The sequence below is a fragment of the Ostrinia furnacalis genome, unplaced genomic scaffold (genome assembly GCF_004193835.3).
Source record: "Ostrinia furnacalis isolate ACB-3 unplaced genomic scaffold, ASM419383v2 OfSCF1131, whole genome shotgun sequence".
Lineage (NCBI taxonomy): Eukaryota > Metazoa > Arthropoda > Insecta > Lepidoptera > Crambidae > Ostrinia > Ostrinia furnacalis.
The window spans coordinates 358,614-385,457 of NW_021131370.1; the positions used below are offsets into that span (position 1 = coordinate 358,614).

Sequence of the window (26,844 nt, forward strand, 5' to 3'; positions counted from 1 at the left end):
AAGGATTTGAATTAACAATCAAATGATAGTAGTGATGGTAATAAATAAAATCGATTAATCGAATTGTTAATCGATAAATCGTTATTTGGCAATATCGATTAATAATCGATCCGTGATCGATTATGCGACAACACTACAACTTAACTGGTAGAAATCCTATTGAAACATGACTGTGTTCATGTCATTTCTCTAAATGGTACCTAGGTATGGTCCTACGCTTATAATGTAGAACATGGTTCAAATATACCATTTGCTGGCCCGACTCCTGAACTGTTGGACATAATAATGGATAAATAACTGTATTTAAAATGTAAGTAGATAAGTATATTAATTAATAACATTTTTTGTTTGCGCAATAAAGCACCTATTACTATTACACATTATGACAATTTCCAAGCAAACCCGGGAGTTTTTGGTAGTTATTTATATGAAAATATATTTCTGATATTAAGTTCTAACAAATAATAGTAGTTACATTTCTGTTGGTTTTACGCCCAGATTCCATAGAAAAGTGCCCATCATCCTTTCATAGATTTTTTTGCGTACTCGATATTGAATACCTTTAGCGCATTTTAAAAATGTATGAAAATTTTAGTATTTGAACGTTTCCGCTAGGGGCGCTGTACAATCCGTCATACATTTAATGGCATTTTTGGCGCACTAGTGAGCGCGTTCGATGTAAACACACTCAGCCCACTGAGCGAGTATTCGGAACAGAAATCTAGTGCACTACGCAAGTACGCACTTACATTGTTACATTGTGAATTTTCCGGTAGTTAGAGGTAAGATAGCCAATTTTTATGCAGAACAAGGTAGGTATGTGATACACCTGATGTTAAGGCGCTACCTCGTAAAAGTTTTCGGCCGACTGAATGCCTCGCACACAGAGGGATAGAAATATGATTTCTCAGTGCGAGGAAAGGGACAGCAATAGCGCGCGCGGCGCGGAATAAAATAACGTAAGCGACAAAAATCGGATATCATGTATTTATTGAATAACCAAACACTATTTAAAGAAAATAACTCGACCAGTGCTTAGAATATGTTATTACCTTACCAATATACAAAATTTGGTATTGAAATATTAGCCTATCTGCTTATAAAACGAAAAACCGAGTAATAGAAGGGTCATCTTTTGATTTTTTTTCTATCGAGAAAATTGTTTCCATTCATGTTTCGGCTTCGACCAGACACTAGATTTATTAGTCAACTATGACATATTTCAAAATAAGAACATAAGTATTAAGAAAAGTACGATTAAAACTAATTCTGCGCTTCTTTAAAACGCCCAATATTCGCAAGGCATCACCTTAAGTGAGTGGTACAGTCAGCGTCAAAGTCTAATTGTAACAAAAAAGTGTTGCCAACTATTTTGCTACTTTGGGTGTCACGAACTATAGTATTTGACGCTGAGGTCCAGAACAGACGGTGAAACGAAACTGCAACTGCTAGTTACTTTTGAGTTGCATTTATCTAAGTTTCTGCCATAGCGTCCGTTGAGAGACCACACATGACGCGACCAGTTTGAAACTTTCAGTTTCAGTTTCATTCATCAGAATGATCAGAAAGTTGCAGTTGCGTTTCACCGTCTGTTCTGGGCCTGACTGTACATAGTTTTTGTTTTCTGTAAGAAAATCATTTAGCAATAAATTATTGTTAATTATGTATCAGCATTTAATGCGAAAATAAATTATTTTTTACATTCGTGTATTATTACCACCTGTCCCAATTTATTTTATTGGTTGTATTTTGTATTATTTTTCTTTTTTATTTGGTGAAAAATTTTTTTTATACATAAGGCAGGTATTTGACCACAATCGCACCTGATGTTAAGTGGGATGCAGTCTAGGATGGTATGTCTGCCCTGTAAGTGCCTATTCACTCTCGCATTGAAAAGGCCCGGATTATAGTCTTCTTTAATGGAATATTCTTGTTTTCTCACATTTGAATTTGAAGAACTGTGGTCACATGAGACCGCGGTAACACGTTTCGTATTGTGTCTCAATTCGCTGGTACTTGAATGGTTGTATTTTTTTCTTCTACATCGAGAAAGCTCTTGGCCTGTATCTCACCTTTTTTGTTGAAGTTTTGGTATTTGTCTTCTTATTTTGCTTATGGTCAGAAGTCTATAATATTTGTCTCTTGGGTGGTAATTTTTGTCTTTTATTCGTTTCGATTTGATTTGATTTGAAAAAATGGTTTTCTGAATAAAGAAAAAATAAATTAAAACTGGTCTTATGTTGAAAAATTATTTAGTCTGTCAGGTTAACATCATTGACTGGGGAATATTGCAAAAGAAAGAAAGAAAAAATTGGTTTTGTTTGGTATCTAAGGAGAAAATAAATTAAAACAGGAAATAAAATAAAAAAAGAAGTAATTAAGGTACTTAAGGGTTAAGGGGTCTTTTTGTCTTTTTCGTTTGTTCAGTTTTTTACACATAAAAAATGGGCTTATTCCACTATTCCCCGTTGACAATCCCCGTTAACGTTTATGTGGGACTGTTGAGGTGATGCTGATTCTGAGCGAGCCCTTTTATACTGTTCAGGTGCTCATATTGTAACTTCCGTGTAGCATCAATGTCTTGTGTAGTGATGTAAAATGAAAAAAAAAAAACTTAGCACCGTTGTTTTTTTTTCTAAATTTGTTTTTTTTTCTGCCTTACATTTTAGGCCTGAACCAACTCGTTTCGGCATACTCAGGTATTTTAGTTGATAATCACACTCGAAAAGAACACTCGAATAGCACAAAAACTAATTAATTTGATATTATACTTTCTTCGTCCGTCACACACCCCAACTGCGCTAAGCCAACTACGTTCAAATAAACAAACCTAAAGGGGATTTCTCCGTGTGCAAATGTAATTGATTTGGGGATTTCCCTTTCGTTAGTACCACTCAACCAGAAAAGTATGGTAGAGTTAAAAATAAACCGAAAACTCTATTACTTATCTCAAGCATTTGTCTTAAAAGTTTTGGATTTCGTACTCTTGAAAAAAAAATATCGTCCAGAAAAAAACAATGTTTTTTCAGGTTTTTTTTCAACGTTTTTTTTTCACACCAGAAAAAAAACTGTTTTTTTGCAACACTAGTCTTCTGGCCCTGATAGTCCTATAATATCTGCCCAATTTGAAGGTGAGGGTATAACTATGGTCTCCTCCTCAATGAGGATGAGGAGTCCTCATCATCATCTTCCCTTAGTTTATTTTCTTCACTTTTATAGGGATCTTGAAGGGCTCGAATTGAAAGTCAACAACACTTGTGAATTAAGTTTACTTCCAAACTCTTGACGATTAAAAAATACAAAATTACGGAGCTGTTACAATCGTGCCGGGTGGCCAGAGAGAAGCGTGCTTAGAGCTACATTGCCATAGACAAATAATTTAAAATTTTAGTCTGATAAACATGCCGATAGGTGGCGCTCTAGGCAGGTTTGCTAATACTTTGTTGTTGCCGCTCTGTTTCACCTTTCTCTCACTTCACTTCTATATGGGGGATATAGATGAATCTGGTTTATGTGTCTTTTTAGTAATTTTCCATTCCATTGAATTAAGTACCTACAAATTCCTATTCTCTTCTCTACCGCACCTTTGATCCATTGGGGGCCTTTGCCATAGTTCCTTAAATAAACAGTTTGTCCAACTTTAACTGACCTCACATTCCTGCTTTCATTTTCTTCCATTTTTTTTTATCCACAACGAGGAAGATCTTGGCCTGTATCTCACCTGATGGTAAGTGACGATCAGACCGAAGGTGGAAGCGAGCTTCACACGGAATCCTCAACCACGGAGGAACTGGCTATCTTACCTCTTAATGCCGGAACACAATAATGCTATTAACATTGTTGTTATGGCGACAGACTTGGGTAAGATGGTGGTAGCTAGCCAGGTGGACTTAGAACAAGCCCTACCACCAACCAAACCGAACAGAAAAATCTGCCCCCACTGGGAATCGAACCCGGGACCTCTGCGTCTGAAGCAGGTGGTCTTACCACTAGACCACAGAGGCGGTTAATTCCTCAAGCTGTGGTTTATCTTTGAAAGTAAGACTTGGTTCTGAAATGTCTGTTATTTAATAATTCTGCCGGGGTTTTATCGCTGATGCTGTTTGGCGTTGTTCGTAAGCCATATAACATTGGGCCCACGTTGGGCGCCATTGCAACGGGGCGTCCTAGCTAAAGCCTGGTCCGTGAGCACGTAGAATTTTGTCTCGGTGAATAAATGATCTTTTATCTTTATCTTTTTTTTTATCCAATGACCCCAAGCTACCCATCCTTATTGCTGTCGCGACTGTGCGACGGGCGCGGGGTGAGTGTAATTAATGAGAGACGACACAGTACTTGTGGTTTGAACGATGTTTATTGCTCCGATCAATCGTATTACACTGACTCATTTTACATTACAACTTATTTAAATAGAAGTTAATACATAGAAAACTTATGTGTGTATACGGCACACTATACAAAGTCTAATTAACGTGAGAAACAAATCGGGAGGAGCGGTCACGCAGTCATCACTTCAAGGCGGTGCGTGCGATGAAACTTGGATCAATCTTGCTGCTTGGGCTGGTTCGGTTTCGAGGGTGGTCCAGTCTAGGTCCAGGTCCAGTTTCGGGTCCAAATCCGTGTCCAGATCTAGGTATTTGTCCAGATCGATTTGGAGGACCTCGGTCCAGTCTGTTTCTATGCGAGTCCAGTCCGCCGTGTCGTCTTCGTCTTCCGGTTCTGGTTTCGGTTTCGGATCATTTTGCGGTCATGTGTCAGAGTTATATCTCTTGCCCGTCCTCTGATCACTGTTATTTTCGGTTGCTTGTCTTGTCTTGACTTGGATCATCACACTGCTTGGGCTGGTTCGGTTTCGAGGGTGGGCCAGTCTAGGTCCAAGTCCAGTTTCGGGTCCAAATCCGTGTCCAGATCTAGGTAATGGACATCGGTCCAGTCTGTTTCTATGCGAGTCCAGTCCACCGTGTCGTCTTTATCTTCCGGTTTCGGTTTCGTTCGGATTATTTTGCGGTCCTGTGTCAGAGTTATATCTCTGGCCCGTCCTCTGATCACTGTTATTTTCGGTTGCTTGTCTTGTCTTGACTTGGATCATCACACTGCTTGGGCTGGTTCGGTTTCGAGGGTGGGCCAGTCTAGGTCCAGGTCCAGTTTCGGGTCCAAATCCGTGTCCAGATCTAGGTATTTGTCCAGATCGATTTGGAGGACCTCGGTCCAGTCTGTTTCTATGCGAGTCCAGTCCGCCGTGTCGTCTTCGTCTTCCGGTTCTGGTTTCGGTTTCGGATCATTTTGCGGTCATGTGTCAGAGTTATATCTCTTGCCCGTCCTCTGATCACTGTTATTTTCGGTTGCTTGTCTTGTCTTGACTTGGATCATCACACTGCTTGGGCTGGTTCGGTTTCGAGGGTGGGCCAGTCTAGGTCCAAGTCCAGTTTCGGGTCCAAATCCGTGTCCAGATCTAGGTAATGGACATCGGTCCAGTCTGTTTCTATGCGAGTCCAGTCCGCCGTGTCGTCTTCTTCCGGTTCTGGTTTCGGTTTCGGATCATTTTGCGGTCATGTGTCCGAGTTATATCGCTTGCCCGTCCTCTGATCACTGTTATTTTCGGTTGCTTGTCTTGTCTTGACTTGGATCATCACACTGCTTGGGCTGGTTCGGTTTCGAGGGTGGGCCAGTCTAGGTCCAGGTCCAGTTTCGGGTCCAAATCCGTGTCCAGATCTAGGTATTGGTCCAGATCGATTTGGAGGACCTCGGTCCAGTCTGTTTCTATGCGAGTCCAGTCCGCCGTGTCGTCTTCGTCTTCCGGTTCTGGTTTCGGTTTCGGATCATTTTGCGGTCATGTGTCAGAGTTATATCTCTTGCCCGTCCTCTGATCACTGTTATTTTCGGTTGCTTGTCTTGTCTTGACTTGGATCATCACACTGCTTGGGCTGGTTCTGTTTCGAAGGTGGGCCAGTCTAGGTCCAGAGGTGGAATTGTGTAAAGCAATCGTTATCATTTGACAGTTCATAACGTACGATTATTCTGTCAAACGCTTTGTTTAACTGACTTTATCGTACGTTATGAACTGTCAAATGATTACGATTGCTTTACACAATTCCACCTCAGGTCCAGTTTCGGGTCCAAATCCGTGTCCAGATTGTTGCATAAGACATAAATTAAATATAAAATATTATGAATTACTGAATAATGTATTAAAATATGGATAAAATGTATGAATAAAACGACTTTCTTTTAGCTGTCAAAGTGAAGAAGTTATTTTATTTTGTTTTGTAAGAAAAAGTAAAAAAACATTAAACACTCTTTAATTTGTTGGTTCTCAACACAGATCTAGGTATTGGTCTAGATCGATCTGGAGGACCTCGGTCCAGTCTGTTTCTATGCGAGTCCAGTCCGCCGTGTCGTCTTCCGGTTCTGGTTTCGGTTTCGGATCATTTTGCGGTCATGTGTCCGAGTTATATCGCTTGCCCGTCCTCTGATCACTGTTATTTTCGGTTGCTTGTCTTGTCTTGACTTGGATCAATCACACTGCTTGGGCTGGTTCGGTTTCGAGGGTGGGCCAGTCTAGGTCCAGGTCCAAATCCGTGTCCAGATCTAGGTATTGGTCTAGGTCGATCTGGAGGACCTCGGTCCAGTCTGTTTCTATGCGAGTCCAGTCCGCCATGTCGTCTTTGTCTTCCGGTTCCGGTTCTGGTTCCGGTTTTCGGTTTCGTTCGGATCATTTTGCGGTCATGTGTCCGAGTTATATCTGTTGCCCATCCTCTGATCACTGTTATTTTTGCTTGTCCGTTCCCTTGTTCGAATTCATGATGTTGACGCCGCGCGTGTTATTCTCGCGCTGGTCGTACCCTTGCGTTTTTTCGTGGACCTTATGATATTTTATCCTGCACACAGTTCCGAACCAACGTCTCGATCATCCAAGAGCTTGATGTCAAACAGCGTCTTACTTCCATCGTCCAAAGTCGTATACTCACTTTCTTTGGCCATATAACACGTGGAGACGTCGCTTCTGTTGAACGGCTTGTCGTGCAGGGGAAGGTCGCCAATGCGCTGGACTGACCAGATCAAAACTGCACTCAATGGTCCACTCCACTAGTGCACAAGAAAGGCTGCAGTGAGGGAGGAATGGCGACGGATTGTGAGACTTGCCACCGGACCTGGTGTGACGACCACGACCACTCTGGCAAGAGTGTAGCGACGAAGAAGAAGGGCTTGTTCGGTTTCGAGGGTGGGCCAGTCTAGGTCCAGGTCCAGTTTCGGATCCAAATCCGTGTCCAGATCTAGGTATTGGTCTAGATCGATCTGGAGGACCTCGGTCCAGTCTGTTTCTATGCGAGTCCAGTCCGCCGTGTCGTCTTCGTCTTCCGGTTCTGGTTTCGGTTTCGGGTCATTTTGCGGTCATGTGTCAGAGTTATATCTCTGGCCCATCCTCTGGTCACTGTTATTTTCGGTTGCTTGTCTTGTCTTGACTTGGATCAATCACACTGCTTGAGCTGGTTCGGTTTCGAGGGTGGTCCAGTCTAGGTCCAGGTCCAAATCCGTGTCCAGAGCTAGGTATTGGTCTAGATCGATCTGGAGGACCTCGGTCCAGTCTGTTTCTATGCGAGTCCAGTCCGCCGTGTCGTCTTCGTCTTCTGATTCCGGTTTTCGGTTTCGTTCGGATCATTTTGCGGTCATGTGTCAGAGTTATATCTCTTGCCCGTCCTCTGATCACTGTTATTTTTGCTTGTCCGTTCCCTTGTTCGAATTCATGATGTTGACGCCGCGCGTGTTATTCTCGCGCTGGTCGTACCCTTGCGTTTCTTCGTGGACCTTATGATATTTTATATTGCGGGTGGGTCTAAATAAATTTATTTATCTTATTACCCACTTGTGTTGATCATCTTGATGTTTTAATCGTAATATGGTTTTAAGTTCATGGCCCCTCTGGTCGAGACGGTTTGATCAGTCAGGTTTAAAGGCGAGTTACAATCTAATAAAATAAATAGTGAGTGGACATGTTTTAATAGAATGATTGGGTGGTTGTGTTATTGCAGGGACACGTTTCATTGTCAATAATCTTAGAGGTGTTCTTTGTGGTATCCATGATTTTCTTTGTAAGGAACTGAGTTAAGGAGAAAGAAGGTTTAATCTGGGATAAAAATAACAAGATTTTCAAATGATGGGAGCCAGGATTTTGTGTAAATGCAGTTATCGGGTGTTGAATACAATTTTGTGATTCTCATTCTAATATTTAATGCGCGTTCATATTCGAAGTATTTCAATGTTTTTTTGTATATTTATTCACTTCACTGCACTTTAAATCTCAAAATAACACCAAATTTGTTCATTAGAGTCCATTAAATAAATTTAAACCATTAAAACAGATGAACCATGCTATTCGTTAAACTACCCTCCACGGAATCTCGACGTACGAAGTTCGCTAGTCGCAAGTTAGTCACAAATTCTGTCTGATCTTCATATTTAATAATAAATGCTTCTGAAGCTGCGTCAAATACACTCCCGTCTGGAATGAATTAACATCAATGATACGATTCTGTGAGATTAAAATTTGATGTTCAATAACAAGCCAGCTAAGGTCTATAACTGCCTTCCGAGCGGATGTTGTGCTCGGGTACCAAGGTTCGTTGGCAAACCATCTCGGTAGATAATTCTGATACCGCGATAAAGGTTTTAATGCGCGGTGGCGTATGCCATAGTACGTAGGTGTCAGCGCCGTCTGTTGGGCTAAGACTACCACTAGTCTGTAGGGCGCGTCGATAGATGTCGCCACAATTACGCAGCACTTTGTTTTTAATTTTTTCTTGTATTTTCCTTTTAGCTTGTGCCTAGCACATTCGAACTACCACATGTTCTCCAAAAACTTCCAGAAATGCGTCTTAAATGCTTTTAGCAGCATCGCATATTAGTTCTTTAGGATTCCAATAACTTTGATATAGATCTTTTATTTTTTCTTTAAGACCTTGTTGCATTAATTTGTGCACCAAACAATTTTTTTTTCTAAAACAAGTGCCGGAACGCGTGTTAGTAATTTATTTATGAATCTATTACACAACTGATCACAGTAATCGATGTATATTTATATTTAAGTTATCGTAACTTGTTAAGTGCGTGGCTTAAAGTTATTTCCCCATTAATTAGTTGCATTTGTACATGTGTAATTACATCGTCGTTGGAAATGCGTAAAATATGACTTTTTTTATTTCTTTCATTTTTGGCTTTTATATTGGAAAGTGTTTGTACCTCTTTACGCACATCCCCTTCAACATCGTCATCGTCGTCGCGATCCGACGGTTTCTGGTCTTTCATGAGTTCAAAAATAGTTTCATTTTTTTCTTCAAAAAGTCCATTCCATCTATGATGCCATGATTCGATTGATGAGCTCATTTCGACAATGTGCTCATCCATGGAGTGGCTCCCTAGAACGTCACTTTCACTTCTCATGATATTGTAAGCGTCCACAATGCGATCTTTTAATTGTGTAACGTTTTCTATGTTGTGTCCACCTTCACTGTATACTAAATCTTTAGATCAACTCCACACGTAAAAGTCCAGTGGTGTTAAGTCTGGGAACGATCCGGCCACATTACAGGTCCTCCACGACCGATCCACCGACGCCCGTACTTCAAATTATGCGTATTTCTTCTGCTTTTATAAAGTCTTGGTTTAAAATTTGGAATTGCCTTTTTATTAAAATGTTACAAATCAGTCTTTCTGTTATCCTTTTATGTGACGGTGTTGGTTGCAACTCCAAGTAAAATTTATTTGTACCATCATCGGAGTTGCAGCGGTATACCAGCTATTTACCTATATGCCAGTAAAGTTATCTGGAAGAATGCCAAATAGCTCCGTCCGTTGAGTCCGTTCTAAGCACTGTGTTGGTTAAACAAATATTGTTTTTGTTTTTTTGTGAAATTGCTTTCATCTGTCCATAAGATGTTGTCGGTGGCTCCTCAACCATTGGCAAGACACCAGCAATTTCTTTTTCATTTATTCCAGTAAAGTCACCTGGAAAAATTCCAGATAGCTCCGTCCGTTGATTCGAGATTGCTTTTGGAGCGGATGTTTATTTTAAATGCCTTTGTATAGCAGGGCATTCGGGTTATCGTTATGGCCACCATGCATTCTGATGGAACCAAATAACATCTCAATATGGGCTTGGTATAACCTGTATGTACAAATATGGGTGTTTTTTTGTGTCAGTTCAATAGTGGGCAGATTGAACATCTACCCTTGTGAAGGTACTTTCATCTGACCACTAAATGTTATGTCATCGGTGGCTCCTCAACCATTGGAAAAACTCAACTCGGGGGAAAAGCGCTCGAGCTTCAACTTCTGAACGAACAAAGTTCGCTGGGCGTTCCGGTGTACTTTCAGCCTGTGTTTTTATATACGTTGGCTGTTATTTTTTTTTTCGATTTTTAAAATCTTCGTCATTGCCTTTTTATAAAAATTAAAATAAAACAGCGCAAAAACTGATGATGTGGATAAAAAATTGTGTTGGGCATTGGTCGACTTCAAAAATCAGCTTCTATTGGAGCTGATGTTTTTTGTAAATGCGTTTAAACTGTAGGGCATTCGGGTTATCTTTATGGCCACCATGCCTTCTGATAGAACCAAAAAACAACCGTTCATTCCCAATAGTTCTACTGAAAAATGGGACTTTTATTTCCCACTAGTTCTACTATTTAATGTAACTAGTGGGAACATTATTTCCAGTGGCGGCCCTAGCAAAAGTTTTAGGTGGTGCAAAATCTCAAAATGGCGCCCCGAGTTGTTCCTATACTATGTAGTTACTTTATCCGTGATTACCTACTAGTATTAGATCTGCCAAATTACTATAGATATATGAGGCAAGTACAATGATGACTATCGTGCTTGTCATAGCAGTTGTTCTGCTCATTCGCAATAAAAAAAATGACGTCAATCCCGCTTGTATTACCCTCATGCCCTGCTGAGGCAAATTGTACAGATGAGAAATAAAAACAGTTAAGTAATAATTTTGTTTCACAACTTTTATTCAAACTGATAGGTTTCATTAAAATCCGTTCAGTAGTTTTTGCGTGAAAGAGTAACAAACTCAAACATCCATACGGACATCCAGACATCCAAACTTTCGCATTTATAATATTATTAGGATGTTATTATGACGTTTATACAATAATACTATAAAGTTTCAACAAAATCCCTTCAGTAGTTTTTGCGTGAAAGAGTAACATTCATAATACTCTTTTAATTTAATTTTAATTTGTACACCGCAAAGGTAAGACATGTTGATACCATTTTAAATGCTGACTTAACACCTTATGTAGGTACCTACACATGTTTGAACAAATAAATGTATCTTTATCTTTATACTCGCATAAACATACATTCACACACACTTTCGCATTTAAATAATATTATGTAAGATATTAAACCTTGGATTCCAGAGAAATTATTGTATTTCCCCGCAAAGAGGTTTCCTGTTTCAATATATGACAAAGCTCCTGAAATTGGCCTTTGTTAAGCCTGTAACGTTGCCTGAACAGAAGCTCTGGCATGTCTTCAAAATTTTCTTCATATATTCTGGCTAATTCTCGCATTTTCCGCCTTCTCCGCAATTCTTCCCTGTGGGCAGCCCACAAGAAATGTAAAGTATTCATTTCGTTAGATTTTGTATCAAATAGTAGGATAGGGCAATTTGGAAAATAGCATCTGACAGTTTTGGTGGTAAAAAAAATATGATAGAAATAAAATCTTGACATTGGCAGCGGGGCGCCACCGTCAATACCGGATCGCTGGTTCCGAATTTTTGCCATGTTGGAAACTATATAGTTGAACGACGGTAGCGCCCCCTTATCAATGAGTTTGGTGGGACAGTTCAGTTTAGGCATAGAGTTTAGGTCATCTTTAAGATGTTTTTATATGTCATTGGATTGGAGGGAGGAATGATTGATGAAAGTTTACATTAGAGCTATAAAATAATAATTTAGTTATGTAAAGACAGCCTAATATAAGTCCCTCTGTTAAAATTACATAATATATTTACTTTAATGAAGACATTTATAATATACTAATATTATAAAGCTGAAGAGTTTGTTTGTTTGTTTGTTTGGTTGAACGCGCTAATCTCAGGAACTACTGGACCGATTTGAAAAATTATTTTTGTGTTGGATAGCCCGTTAGTTCCTGAAGGCTTTAGGCTATATGTCAAATCCTTCTTTTCCCAATCTAGACTGGGGATTTGTATTAAATAAACGGCAGCAAAAACAATGTACTTTATCTGCAGATTTAGAGTACACGAGCCATCTTCTTTTGAAAGTTTCCCCATTTGGCATTACTCTTTCAAAATGCATATTTGAAAAATGACGACCGTCAAGTTTCCTTGGGTAGTTTTCGTTACTCATTTGATTACTTACAGGGCCTTCAGTAATTATTTCATCTCTTGTCGCAGAGTCAATGAATGGCCATTCTGAAATATCATCATATTTTTTTTTTCTAAAAGGAGATGATGATGATTGTACATCGGATATAATTTCTTCCGAAATATTTTGAAATCCAGAAGAGGTTCCTGGAATACCTAAATAAATACAGAAAAAGTAAGTCCAGACGAAAAAATTATGAATTATGAACATTTCGCTAACTGAAACGAACGAGGTGAGGGAATAATTTGTATTAAAAGCTTCAAGCGTAATTTCATATTCCAACTACATAGTTCACTTGCTACTGTGCTTGGCGTTTGTAGACCGAATTGGAGGACGTCTTTAAGCTTCAGGATAGGATAGAATGGAATTGGAATTCTTGAGTGGCGCCCATGTCCCTACCGGAAGACGCAGCGCGGGCAGGTTCTCCTCAGGGTCAACCGATGACCTGGTGAAGGTCGCGGTAGCGCAAGACGGGACGTTGTCGGATGCTTTGGGGGAGACCTATATCTAGCAGTGACAAATGAATATACGCCAAATTAAATTAAGCATGTTTATGATTTTGGCCACTGAACTAGTTGGAAAATGAAATTACGCTTGAAGCTGCTAGTCTAATAACACCAATAGGTATTTTTTTGGAAAGTGAATGAAAATTTAGCAACAACGAAAATATAGAGAACCAGGTAAATCTTCTTGAATGTGTTGTTTTTCATCTTCATGAGCTTCGCCTGAAGAACTTTTATTAAGTAGGTCTTCTTCCGTTGCGTGGTGGAGTTGAACTAGTTCTGATGATAACGATTCAGATGATTTCTCAGGTCTCAAAAATTTCGATAATAATTTAGCTGCCTTCTCAGATTCTTCTTGCTTTTTCCGTTTTCTTTTTAAGTTTTGAGCACCAGATAATTTTTTTGGAGGCAGTGACATGATTTTTTTCTGTAAAAGATAAATTTATTAAATGTAATACAATACACCTATTATATGCTGCGATTACATAAAGTCCATTTCTTCCACGGTAACAAATCACAGAGTTAGGTTCGCTTTACAAAAAGAAAAAAATATTAATAACTAAAACAAAAAAAAAACACCCCGACTATGGAAAGCTCGCGTCGCGCTCTAAAAAGTATAGAAAAAGAAAATATTCTTGACAGACATTCTTCTCAACAAACTATTTAATATTTATCATCTATTAAGTAGACAACTTACATACAATTTTTATTTTTATACACAGATATATATGTAATGATGTTCAGAGGAAAGCCGTGGTCGTATGCCACCCTGCCCTAACAATCGCTTACTACTGTTAGAATGCATTGCAAATTGCAATACCCTTAAGATACGAGCTGAAAACATAACACTCCTTTAGGGTTCATCGCAGTCGGGTAATATATAAAAACAAATAATTAAGTACCTACATACATCCAAGATCTAATATCGCTAAATGACGTAGACTTATGTACCTACATTCATTATACTTACATGAACACGAACACGACCTGCTGCAACAGTACTTACCTTGAGTTTAATCTATAGAATAGCAATAATACAAGTAACTTTGCGCTAAATACACAATAAATACACTTGCGCGAGAATAAACAATGACAACAGGCTGGCGAAGCATCAGCAACTAACAGTTGACTGACACTGGCGCGGCGCACTGCGCACACAACTGAAGTGACGAGACGGACGACCGACGGACGAAAGAAATTTCACCTCTCTCCCTCGCACGTCGCCTGCCTGCTTCTGTTATCAAAGAAAGCCGCCCTGCACGCTGCCGCCGCCCGTTTGCGCTCCAGATGGATCGTCGGTCAATAACGATTTTTTTTAATAATCGTTTCGGTGACGTGTGGCGAAAGCGGGCGCGTTTCGATTGATTTCGGCGCCCCCCATAACCGGCGCCCGGTGCAGTCGCACCGCTCGCACCGCCCTAGGGCCGCCACTGATTATTTCTCAATCTATTAAGTGTAGTACTTCATATTATACAAAAATAATCTAAATGTCAGTTTGGTGGGACATGAATTCATGGGTATAGCAACGGTATTATGTTTGTTTGGTTGCTGTTACTGCCAATATCCACGGATACTATGCAGTTGTTTAAAAGGTGAGGGACAGGCTTTTAAAGCCATAAAAAAATTAACAAAATATTATTCTCACTCTAAAAGTAAAAATTCATGAAACTTGCTGGGTACTCAACTTCTTCGACACACTTCGTATCTGTTTTTTTAACACCGGCTATTTTATTTCTGCGTCTGTAAGTAAATTAATGACTTCTTATTTGAGGTTAACCCGTGGAACAGGTTTGGTCTCCCCGTATACACGAGGCCGACCACCCGAAGGGCGCCACGGGATTCCCCAGTATAGTTGGGACCCGTCCGGGTACAATATTCATTTTGAGCGCTGTCCATAATGTCATCTGCTTACGGGCGCAGCTACTCCACGGACCATATCGAGCTTTTCAGACCCGATATCGGTCCTCGGCCCCCGCCAGGCCTTCGCGTTTGAGGGTTTTCTTTGACTTTTCTTTGTCTTGTCCCCGACTTCCGTAGCCCCCGGCCCCTCTCCGTTGGGGGGTTACGCGTTGCCCGACAGGCCCGCGAATAATTGCGACATACCGCACCGGGGTTCTAAAGCCAAACATTTTGTCAGAAGAACGCGTCAGTTTCCGGTCAAAATTTAATAAATAGGTCTATATGAGACCACGAACACGCGGACGTTGCCCGGGTTGCACTATGGGGAGGTCCCTCACCATCGCACCCCAACTCAATGTGGTCCTGGCTTAACCGCTAACGTGATCTCTACGAGGCGCTCACGCAGGTACTCGATTTCTGTCGATGCGAAGGCACTGCTCTTTGTATTCTAATTCAACACATTAAATAATGTGAATTTGTACCTCTGGATTCCCAACATAAGAAACCGTCCCCAGTAACTGGAGTATTCTGCTCTCAGTTACTGTGAGAGGTTTCTTGGCTGGTCCTCCTCCAGTCCCTCGGGCGTGTTGCCGGATTTCTGTGTCCCGCTTCCGCGCCCGGTATTTTAGTTCATCTAAAATCTTATAATCTTAGTCGCTGTTGTGTTAGTATGTTGATGAGTTTATTAGTTAATGTCAGTAATAAATAGGCCTTACCGTTTTCCAGGCTGTGGCCTCTTTGGATGTCCCATCCCCTATACCGTTTAAAGTGCGGACCTTGTTGCGCCAGAACTCATCCACGCGCTGACTAGCCAGGGCACCCCCCATCATGCGACCACGCAATTTTTACATTAGCCTCTAAGAGGCTTAGCAGAGTCCACCTGGACGTTGGAAATTAATCTTGCCTTTGGCATATTATGTATTCCCTGATATTTTGAATTCGCCTTCTGATTCCCGTATGGTTCTATACTTTTGGGGTCTGTGTTAACTTTTCTTCTCTTCTTCGTGGATTGCAATATAAATTTTTGTTTTTGTTAACATCCACAACAGTCAGCACAGTCCAAATTAAAGCAATATCTTTGCTTAACTCTTTGTTAAGTTCCTCTTCAAACTAAGGAATTGGTGTTTTCATTCAAACACGGAAAAGTGGTAGCAGCGACAATCGCAGCAACATATTCTCCTTGATCTCCGCCACTATTCTGTCCTCGTCTATCGTACTTTCCTTCTCTTTAACCATTTATTTCAATTTTAGTTTCAGCCTCGGTCACTTTATTCGCCGGAGCCTTCCTTTCTTTCCAGCTCTGCCTCCTTCACAAGCTGGTACAGCCGATCCAGAGCCTGGGTGACATCGGTCTTTATGTCACCTCGTAGGTTCCTCGCAGTGCCTAGGTTCATCTTGGCCTTCTGCAAGTAGGCTCGGGCTTCGGCAGTCCTTTCTTTTCCAGTAGCGGCGGGTGCCTTCAGTGAGCTCGCCGGCAACTCCACAGATGCTCGGCGCACTGGCACGGCCACCATTTTATTGGAAACAAGGTCGCATCGCTCGCAACCCTTTTAATTGTACATGTCACTGAGATAGAAAAATCAGCAAATTTGGAACAGGATCGTAACCCTTTTAATTGTACATGTCACTGAGATAGAAAAATCAGCAAATTTGGAACAGGATCGCAACACTTTTAATTGTATATGTCATTGAGATAAAAAATCTGCAAATTTTTGGAAACTATTTATTCAAGCTGCGTTTTTGTACTCATTTTCCAGAACTTCGGCTCAGAAACTACCTAATCATATTTTTTGTATTCTGCCATTTTGCAAAATTCATGGTCTGCCATTGCTGCTCAAGTCAATCAATTGTTTCACCATCTACGCCCATTTCAGAAGCAAGTTCTGTAATTGAGCTGTCTTGATCCATTTTTTCTAATCTCTTCTCGTGGCCAGAAGAAAGATGAAGAAAAGACACGGGAGGTGTAATCACCAATTGCACACTAGCGCTATAGTGTTTAATATTTACCTAATATGTGTTCTATGTCAATGTTTTATACTTAATTTATAAGTGTAATTGTTTGTTGTTCCAAAATAAACTAAAAAAAAAAAAAAACAATAATAATATGTTAACATTCTTCATGCAATAAAATGCACATTGGTTTTGAAACAAAGCAATGCCTCTTCGGTAGTTCGACACAAGTTGATTGATGGGTGTTAATGAGCGCTTATCCTTCTACCACTCTCAGACTATAATTAGTAGATAGTGTTATCTTTAGGATTAGGATGGCAATTTCGTGCCGGATTTTTCTTGCAATTATTTTAGTTTTCTGCCAATTCTTTAGGTGTTTTAGGACTGTGTTCTGAATATTTGTATCAGAGCTTTGTTTTCTTGACATGATTTGCATTGCTCTTGTGTATTCCATTGTGGGGGAATTGCCAGTACTCGCCACGGTTGGCAGGCGGGTTGGCGAGCGCAGTTTTTTATATGTTTCGAACGCAGACGCTGCTGCCCATCTCGTGCTACAGGATTTTGTCGCCTCTTACGACACGCCTCCTGTTGGCTGAAATGATGATGATGGATTTGCATTGATTCACGTATGTAATTATCGATGTCACTTCGCATTCGCTTACTTTTTGTATTATTTCTGAGCTTATGAGCTGTTGTCATTACTTTGTTAACAGAATCCTCAACACCAGGAGCTGTTGTCCAAAGTGTTTGAAATCAGATCTCGTAGCAAGCTTACTTTTCTACTGAGCCTGGAGTCATTAACTTCTCTAACTTTGGCCACACCTTTTTCGCCGTAGTCGCCTCTTGCACATGGGCATAATTAATCGGTTCGATAAAAAGGATGATCTTTATTAACCTTGCTTTTATATCTTTTTGCTATCGTGCATGCACATTAGTTGGTCCCTGTAAAAATTAAATTAAAACTATAGGAACTCTTCTCCGAATCTTGAGAGGCAATGAGCAAAGCTTTTTGTGCTCATTTTAGTGAAATTTTGTGCTTGTGCGTTTGTTACCGTTTGTAGTAATGTTATGAATTGTTCCTTTAACATTAAGATCATATTAGATTATTCTTCTGTTATTTTATCGCCGGATAGACTCAGCCTTCACTGTAACCCTTTCTTGGGGAGACATAGGGAACCTTATTCACTTTTTTATTTATTAGAACGGTTGAGGGCATTCCCCTACTTGTCGGATGCAGCAGCTTGCTGTCCGCTGCGTTATGTGTTGTGTGATCCCAACAATCCGCTGGTAAGACCCCGTTGCAAAGAAACTTAGTGCGCATAGCATTTACAAAACACGAATTAAGGTTAGTTACTAATAATAACATAAACAAGTATATTGACGTAGGATTATACACGAGTACTAGTATTGTTTACCTTTACATCTACCGGCAAGTCGTATGACCCTTTAAGACCGGTCTCAGAAAAAGTGACTTGGTCAGCAGGAAGTTTTCAATAAAGAGTTCTTCCTGCATGTCGTCCACATTTTCGAGAATTCTTCTTGATTCTTCTCGTCTGCGACGCCTCTCCCACACGGACTCGTTATGTGCATCCCACAAAAGACGCAATGCATGCATGGTTGCACAAAATACGTCCTCATACATACGTTGGAATGCAACCGCCATGTTGTTTCTATTGGTTTTCGATCGAATTCGAATCGAAGCTTCACCGAGGACTATCAGCTGTTTCTTGCATGGTATTGTGTTAGCCAGTTTTCGTTTACAATGCCTACTGCATTGTCTTCGAACTCGACCACTTTAAACATTTTTTTTTATCCACAACGAGGAAGCTCTTGGCCTGTATCTCACCTGATGGACATGAGTTGAAAATCTCGCAAATAACACTAGTTACAGACATAAGACCTAACCTAACCTTTTTTTTTTAAGGTGGTAAAACTGCATAGAACTGCATACCCGCCGCTTATAAGGCTGCAGTGCGTCGATCATGACCGGTGATCGGCGACCCGCTTTGGGTTCCGTCAGACAGACCGACCACTCGTCCACAATAGTGTTGCAGGCCTCCTCCCTCCAGTGCTCGATTTCCCGCGGCGCCGGCGGGTTACCGCTGCGCTTTGCGGCAGCAGTGTGGTGGTAAACCTCCGCTCGAGCTCGAGCTCCCAGGGAGGGGTGCCAACAACCGCACAAGCTGCTTGTCGGCCGACAGTGCAGTGGGCACGCACCATCCTTATCGCCATCACACGTTGCGGCCTTCGAAGTGCCTTCAGGTTTTCCCGTATGTGAATAGAGTTTACCCACACAGGGGCACCGTACAAGGCCATGGATCAAATGACCCCGCGAAGAGGCGACGACACCCCATTAGACCTAACCTAACCTAACATCATATTGACGTTATTTCATATACATTTGCGTGCGGTTGCACGGCACGTTGGCCAAGATGTCGTTATATTTAGTTAGTTGTTCTCTGAATTCATATTCAATGCCATGCCTCAATCCGCCGCCTTCTGCGCCCACGATTTGGCACCTCTCTTGATCTGATGCTACAAAGAGTAAACTAGCTAGGCAATAAGGATATGTGTCCCTACAATAAGCAACAGCTAATTTACTTCTACAAGGTGGTATACCCGTATTTGCTTTCCAAATTAAATTTTTGTCATTATTGTTTATCATAACTTCGTCTGCATTTCTTAGCAATTCACAAAAGCGTGCATTATTACAAGTTCTTCATCAGGTTCTAGACGTTTTGTTGTGGTCTTGGAAAATTAAATGCTCCTGCATTTTGATCTTTGTAGCAGGTTGTTGAATATTCATGAGTTCCCTCAACATCGCCACAACCATTGGGTTCGCGTTTGCCAGCATACTTGGCGATGTAGTAAGCAACAGCATGTAGATGTAGTGGTAATGTGACTACCACATGGCTGTGAGTTATAGAAATTGTCCTTGAAAATGGTATGCCCGTAATTCTCCAATCCTGCGAGTAATCTTCAAACTAAATTGGGTATGTGTTTTGATGTTTATAGCATGTTGTCGAAGCATTTTAAGCATCTCAGCATAATCATCGTTAGTTGAACATGACACAACTTGATCAATTTTATTCGTCTTCAGAACGAAATTGGGTACAGAATTGTACCATAACATCATGTCGACGTAATTAATGTACATTTGTGTACGTTTGCCCGGCACGTTGGCCAAGATGTTATATTTAGTTAGTTGTTCTCTGTATTCATTTTCAATGCCATGCCTCAAATTATGCAGGTGGTGTGGGCTTCTTCTATTCTGAAGGTGCGAGCGTGAAGGTTAGCTTCATGTTAATATTAATTTCCGTTAGAATAGTTTTAGTTGTTTTCTTAGGTGGGTCGGGGTATGTTGAAAGAAATGTAGTTTTCTTCATTATTATCACTGTTTAATAAGGTATTATATATTGGGCTTCCTTTTTCTCTTTTTAGTTTGCTCATCTGAGAACTGAGACCTGCTTTTTTTCATTTTTCTCTTTTGATGATTCATCACAAAATGGCGGATGGTCGCTTGCTTGCAGTGGCGCGCGCGGCAATCAACCCTCCTACTGTATAGTTAGCAAGTTTCTTTTTCTATTATTATTATTCCAATGCCTTAAGAACTGTCGAAATTGGGTACAGAATTGTACCATAACATCATGTCGACGTAATTAATGTACATTTGTGTACGTTTGCCCGGCACGTTGGCCAAGATTTAGTTCTTTTCTTAGGTGGGTCGGGGTATTTGAAAGAAATGTAGTTTTCTTCATCTTGATCACTGCTTAATAAGTTAGTACATATTGGGCTTCCTTTTTCTCTTTTTAGTTTGCTCATCTGAGAACTGAGACCTGCTTTTTTTCATTTTTCTCTTTTGATGATTCATCACAAAATGGCGGATGGTCGCTTGCTTGCAGTGGCGCACGCGGCAATCAACCCTCCTACTGCATAGTTAGCAACTTTCTTTTTCTATTATTATTATTCCAATGCCTTAAGAACTGTCGAAATTGGGTACAGAATTGTACCATAACATCATGTCGACGTAATTAATGTACATTTGTGTGCGTTTTCCCGGCACGTTGGCCAAGATGTTATATTTAGTTAGCTGTTCTCTGTATTCATTTTCAATGCCATGCCTCAAATTATGCAGGTGGTGTGGGCTTCTTCTATTCTGGAGGTGCGAGCGTGAAGGATAGCTTCATGTTAATATTAAATTCCGTTAGAATAGTTTTAGTTCTTTTCTTAGGTGGGTCGGGGTATTTGAAAGAAATGTAGTTTTCTTTATCTTGATCACTGTTTAATAAGGTAGTACATATTTTGTTTCCTTTTTCTCTTTTTAGTTTGCTCATCTGAGACTAAATCAGACTCGCTTTCTGCTTTTTTTTTTTCATTTTTCTCTTGTGAAGATTCATCACAAAATGGCGGATGGTCGCTTGCTTGCAGTGGCGCGCGCGGCAACCAACCCTACTGCCCGTTAGCAAAAAAGCATATTCTTTTTTTTCTTCTATTATTATTTTTCTTTATTTACTTTCCTTTCTTAATTTTAAATATTTTTTTTATTATTATTATTCGAATGCTGTCGAAATTGGGTACAAAGTTGCACCATAACATCATATCGACGTAATTTATATACAATTGCGTACGTTTTCCCGGCACGTTGGTCAATGCCATGTCTCAAATTATGTAGGTGGTGTGGCCTTTATTCTGGAGGTCTGCGAGCTAAAGGTTAGCTTTTAGCTTCATGCAGCCTTCTCACAGTTTGGTCACTCTGATGCTCTGAACCAACTGCATGGCCGTAACATATGGTTTTCTTCTCGCGGCAACTTGCAAAAATCTTGTCGTTGAGTGGTTATGCGCTTCCCTCCTAGCCTTTCAGGCTGGTTTTAGTGTCACGCGGATCGTCCGGTCCGGATCCGCTCCGCACGGCCGATCTGTATGAACTTCTAGGGAGCGTTTTATAGTAATGGGGTCCGGAGGAACCGCTCGCTCCCTAGCATGGCCTAGACGGGCCGCGGGACATTAAAACCAGCCTCAGCCACTTCACCAGTAGCACAATAACGTGACCTTAACCTTGATATCACGTTTTGTCTTGTTCCAACTTGCAATCTCCTCGGCAATACTCCGTTGAGTAGCTCCAGCTTGGAGCGTGCTTCTACCTTTAATATTTCCTCTCTTGTTAAATGACGCTGCTCATCATGCACACAATTACATTAATTCGAAATTAACCGGTACCTTGTTATAAAATTTACATGTTTAAACTTAAATGTTTAACTTGTTGAAGTCACAGGCATCTTCGATTCTTCTGAAGCATTAATTTTTCAGCAACATTTCAAATTAATACTGGTTTTGTTGATAATTTTTTTACCTTAATTTTTTTATTGATGCGTTGTGCATTTTATTTGTCTGATCTGATATAATTATTGTCTTTGGATTTTCTTCAAGATCATCCTTATTCCATGCGATCAGTAACATTAAACCTACCAAATTCGATTAAAATTATTTGCGGCACTTTTTACACTCAATACTTGAGTGCAGTTCTTCACCTTCATTTTCTTATCATTGACTGGGCAAAATAAATATGTGGCGCAAAGGTCATACGCTTTCGGGCTCCGTTTTAAAAAAAACCATTGACTCCACCTTTTGTTTAGGTGTGTACCGCCTCTGTTTGCATGCTCGGTCATACGTATAGGAGCGGGTGTGTCATCATCATCAACAGCCCTTTACAATCCACTGCTGGACTATGAGCCTCCTCCACTATAGTGGAGGGTTTTGCCATAATCTCCACGCTTGGCAGGCGGGTTGGAGATCGCAGTTTAAAAGATTGATGTTTTTCAGAGAGCGCTGCTGCCCATTCTCTGTTTGATGTGTAGTCCCTAAGTCGCCTCTTACGACACCCGCGGGAAGAGTAGGGGTTGGTGACAAATGTATTCTACTCTGCCGTCACCACACGGCACACGGCACAGCGGGTGTGTGTGTGTGTGTGTAAATAGCCAGTGTGAGGAGGCGGAATGAAACAACTGTTTTCGAATGCGTTCTAAATGCGACTGTTTATTGTACATACAACAGAATGACATGAATGAATGAGAATGAATGTGAACGAATGTGAACCCCCCCTACATACGCTTTCGGGCTCCGTTTTAAAAAAACCAATGAATCCACCTTTTGTTTAGGTGTGTACCGCCGCTGCTTGATGGGTTTATTTGCATGCTCGACATCCAAAGTGATGCCTTATTAATGTCGATGACTTGATATCATATATTTTGCTCTATTTTTTGACAAATCATAAAGATCGTATAGTCTGTCTTAGGAAGTATTAATCAAATTTTTAGGACGTGATTTATGGACAATTTTATCGATGAAAATACCTTATATCACCCCTCGCCAAATTACGACAATTAAAATTTTTAAGTTTACCCCTTTCCCTAAAAAAGCATGATCCCTTGACACTGATGCAAAATCGTTCAATAGCTAACAAGATAAACAAAATGCCACGATTGGATAATTATCGTGTCGTAATAGTATAATTCCAGACACTTCCGTCCACTTTCTTTTACTGATAACCCTATTCTTATGTAGGGGATGACAAGCTTTCCATAACTCTGGTCGGTTTTGGATAGCGTTAATGAAAATTCCGTTTCTTCTATGTGTTTAAATAAATAATTTTTAATTTTACAGTAGTTTTTATTCTTTGAATTGTAATTTACTAAATAATAAAACTTTGTCAAAGTTTAGAAATGCTTTCAACTGACTTTTGACTCCATTATGTCTGATGGAGTTGGGTTATGTAAGATATTAAACCTTGGATTCCAGAGAAATTATTGTATTTCCCCGCAAAGAGGTTTCCTGTTTCAATATATGACAAAGCTCCTGAAATTGGCCTTTGTTAAGCCTGTAATGTTGCCTGAACAGAAGCTCTGGCATGTCTTATTTATTTATTTATTTAAGGACAGCTAACAAGACATACACAATTAACAGGGAAAAAAAGACATTGTAAACAATACGTGTCTATAGTGTAGCCTTAATTAAAAGCTGCCACGACATGTGCATAGATTGCGTGGAAGCGTAGTATCGACTAGTCTAAAAAACAAAAAAATTGAATTGAATGTAGATATGAGAATTTAATTCAAGCCAGGAATCCAGCATATCAACTGCATGTCTTTGCATTGTCTTCAAAATTTTCTTCATATATTCTGGCTAATTCTCGCATTTTCCGCCTTCTCCGCAATTCTTCCCTGTGGGCAGCCCACAAGAAATGTAAAGTATTCATTTCGTTACATTTTGTATCAAAAAGTAGGATAGGGCTATTTGAAAAATAGCATCTGACAGTTTTGGTGGTAAAAAAAAAATGATAGAAATAAAACCTTGACATTGGCAGCGGGGCGCCACCGTCAATACCGGATCGCTGGTTCCGATTTTTGCCATGTTGGAAACTATATAGTTGAACGACGGTAGCGCCCCCTTATCAATGAGTTTGGTGGGACAGTTCAGTTTAGGCATAGAGTTTAGGTCATCTTTAAGATGTTTTTATATGTCATTGGATTGGAGGGAGGAATGATTGATGAAAGTTTACATTAGACCTATAAAATAATAATTTAGTTATGTAAAGACAGCCTAATATAAGTCCCTCTGTTAAAATTACATAATATATTTACTTTAATGAAGACATTTTTATATACTATAGGTATATTTAATAAATAACACTGTGATTAAATCTGGATTTATCTGTAATTTACTATAAAGTGAATTTTAAAAACAAACTAATACAAAAACCATAAAGAAAATCGTATCATTTTCGGTCTTATTTAAAACAATACACTAATTGTCAAAAATGACAAATAAAAAAAACTGTACGAGTTCGAGCTAATTATTTTCATTGTAAATGGTTAAATCTTTAAATGGTTTTCAGATTATGCACCAAATCAAATGAACACAGTAAATAATGACAATAATTTAATCTAGGTGGAGAGATGTGGGTGTGCGAGGGAAGGGCTCAATCTTAATGTTAGATTTTATCAAATACTCAATACGTTTATTGCTTCCATAATAGTAATATAGGTGTTACAATGTGATAATACAGTTAAAAACTGTTGTAAAGCCTTTGAAAATGACGAAAAGAGATATTAGCCGAGACCAACATTTATCGTGCCTTTCTAAGCATTAAAAATCATTAAGCTACAAGCACATCAAACAAAGGGTTATAATACTTATATATACTAGCTTTCCGCCCGCGGCTTCGCCCGCGTGGAATTTTGTCTGTCACCGAAATACATTACCGCGCGCAATACATAATAATACTACAAAACACATACATAATAATACAAAATACATTACATTGTCCCTGTTTCAAAAACCGGGATAAAAACTATCTATGTCCTTTCCCGGGAGTTAAACTATCTCTATGCCAAATTTCATCAAAATCGGTTGAAAGCAAGACAGACAGAGTTCCTTTTGCATTTATAATATTGGTATGGGTAGTATAAATTTATAGCAGTAAAACCACAGAATAATAATAAGTACTACGTACAGAAGTTTTACTTCGCGAAGGTATTTAAAAAAATGTATGCTCGATGTCATTAACAATATGGTGTAATTTAGCTTGTCTCAAGAGTCAAGCAAGTTTGTCAGAAGTTTTGTTGACAAACGTCAGTGATCGGTACTGCGCCGAAGCTATAGGGCTGACTTCGGTAAAATGATGTGACGTGAGGTGCCAATCTGCAGAAAATGGCGGAGGAAATACATGATTTAGCATGAATAATATTAACTACTTATTTACCTCTCAGTGTCTTGAGGCAACTTAAAAAAGTACATTCTGTGTTTTTATTATTATTTAGGCAGTTAAATACTGCACAGTATTTAGTACACCATTTTCTTTATTTTTTTCCATCATACACAAGAATACGCGTGCGTGAGTCAATGTTCGCTCGTATGTGAGGCCTTGTCGAATAGTACTCTTGTAGGGGGCAATCGTGCGTGTTTTGTTTTCGATGTAAACTCGCGGAGATGAACAGGCCTGGTAAAACTAAGACACAAATCATTTTAGGCACTCTTACACAACTACGACAGCTTCTAGCTGCAACTGCAACTGCATAGTGACAACTGTTTTCTACATACACACATACACGGTACTGCTCGAGCAGTTGTGACTACTTCGGCACGGTGAAATTTCAGTTGCCAGGTATATTTTATACTGACTGCTCGAGCAAATATTACAAAGTAGCAGTGGTTTCTCTTCCTCAAAATCAATGTTGCTAGTTGCTACTGATTTGAATGAAAATGAAATTGTGACCTGTTGAGCAGTTTCACTACCAACTACTCCAGCAGTTATCAATGGTAGATTCAAGCTGTTGACTGTCTGCAAAAGCAGTCCGTGCCTTTATGTTGACCACTGGCTATTTGCTCGAACTGTCCGTGTATGGCGGGCCCAAACAGACTAATTTTTGCGCATGATAATTTATTATATGAAAGTTCTGTAGCTCTACCATAAGTTTAACCTTACCAAGTGCGTACAAAATGTATGGCAGATTGCACAGCGCCCCTAGCGGTGAACGGCAGAAGTTTGTGTAAGTTACAGTTAGTAGCAGCTAGTCGTTAAATATTTCTAGATTTAAAAGTTTTTTTGCAGTTTTACAAAACACTCCATCCACTTTACGTGTTCCAAAATTAGAGAGTAGGTAGGTACCTATCCATATTTCTGCTTACAAATCCAGACATAAGTGTAATAAGTTATTATATGGTAAATTTATGTTCAAATTTAAGCAAAAAGCATTCTGTGTTTATAAAATATGTTTATTTGCACCTAGTTTATCAATCACCATGTTATTTCCATGCTTTCTATCCAGTCGACTGCTCTAACGACACGGGTGAGCAGTCGTTGAGATGACAGCGCGAAAATTGTCGGCATCCACTAATTATGACCCTTATGTACCACTATATTGACAAAGTTCTCCGTCTTCGTACGCGATATTGGAAATTTGGCATCTACTATCGGCAGAATGACATTAGGAATCTTCTGGCTTTGATATTCAATTTTCAACTGTATTACCTTGACAATCAGTCCAAAATTGATTTACTAAAAATTATTTGACAGACGATTTCTACTGTCGAGA

General features: G+C 39.8%; 1 protein-coding gene across 2 annotated transcripts in view; it reads right to left on the reverse strand.

The window, feature by feature from the left end:
• Positions 1-26,844, reverse strand: part of for (cGMP-dependent protein kinase for) — a 413,902-nt gene that overhangs the window by 126,263 nt on the left and 260,795 nt on the right. The gene's annotated exons all lie outside the window — the stretch shown is intronic.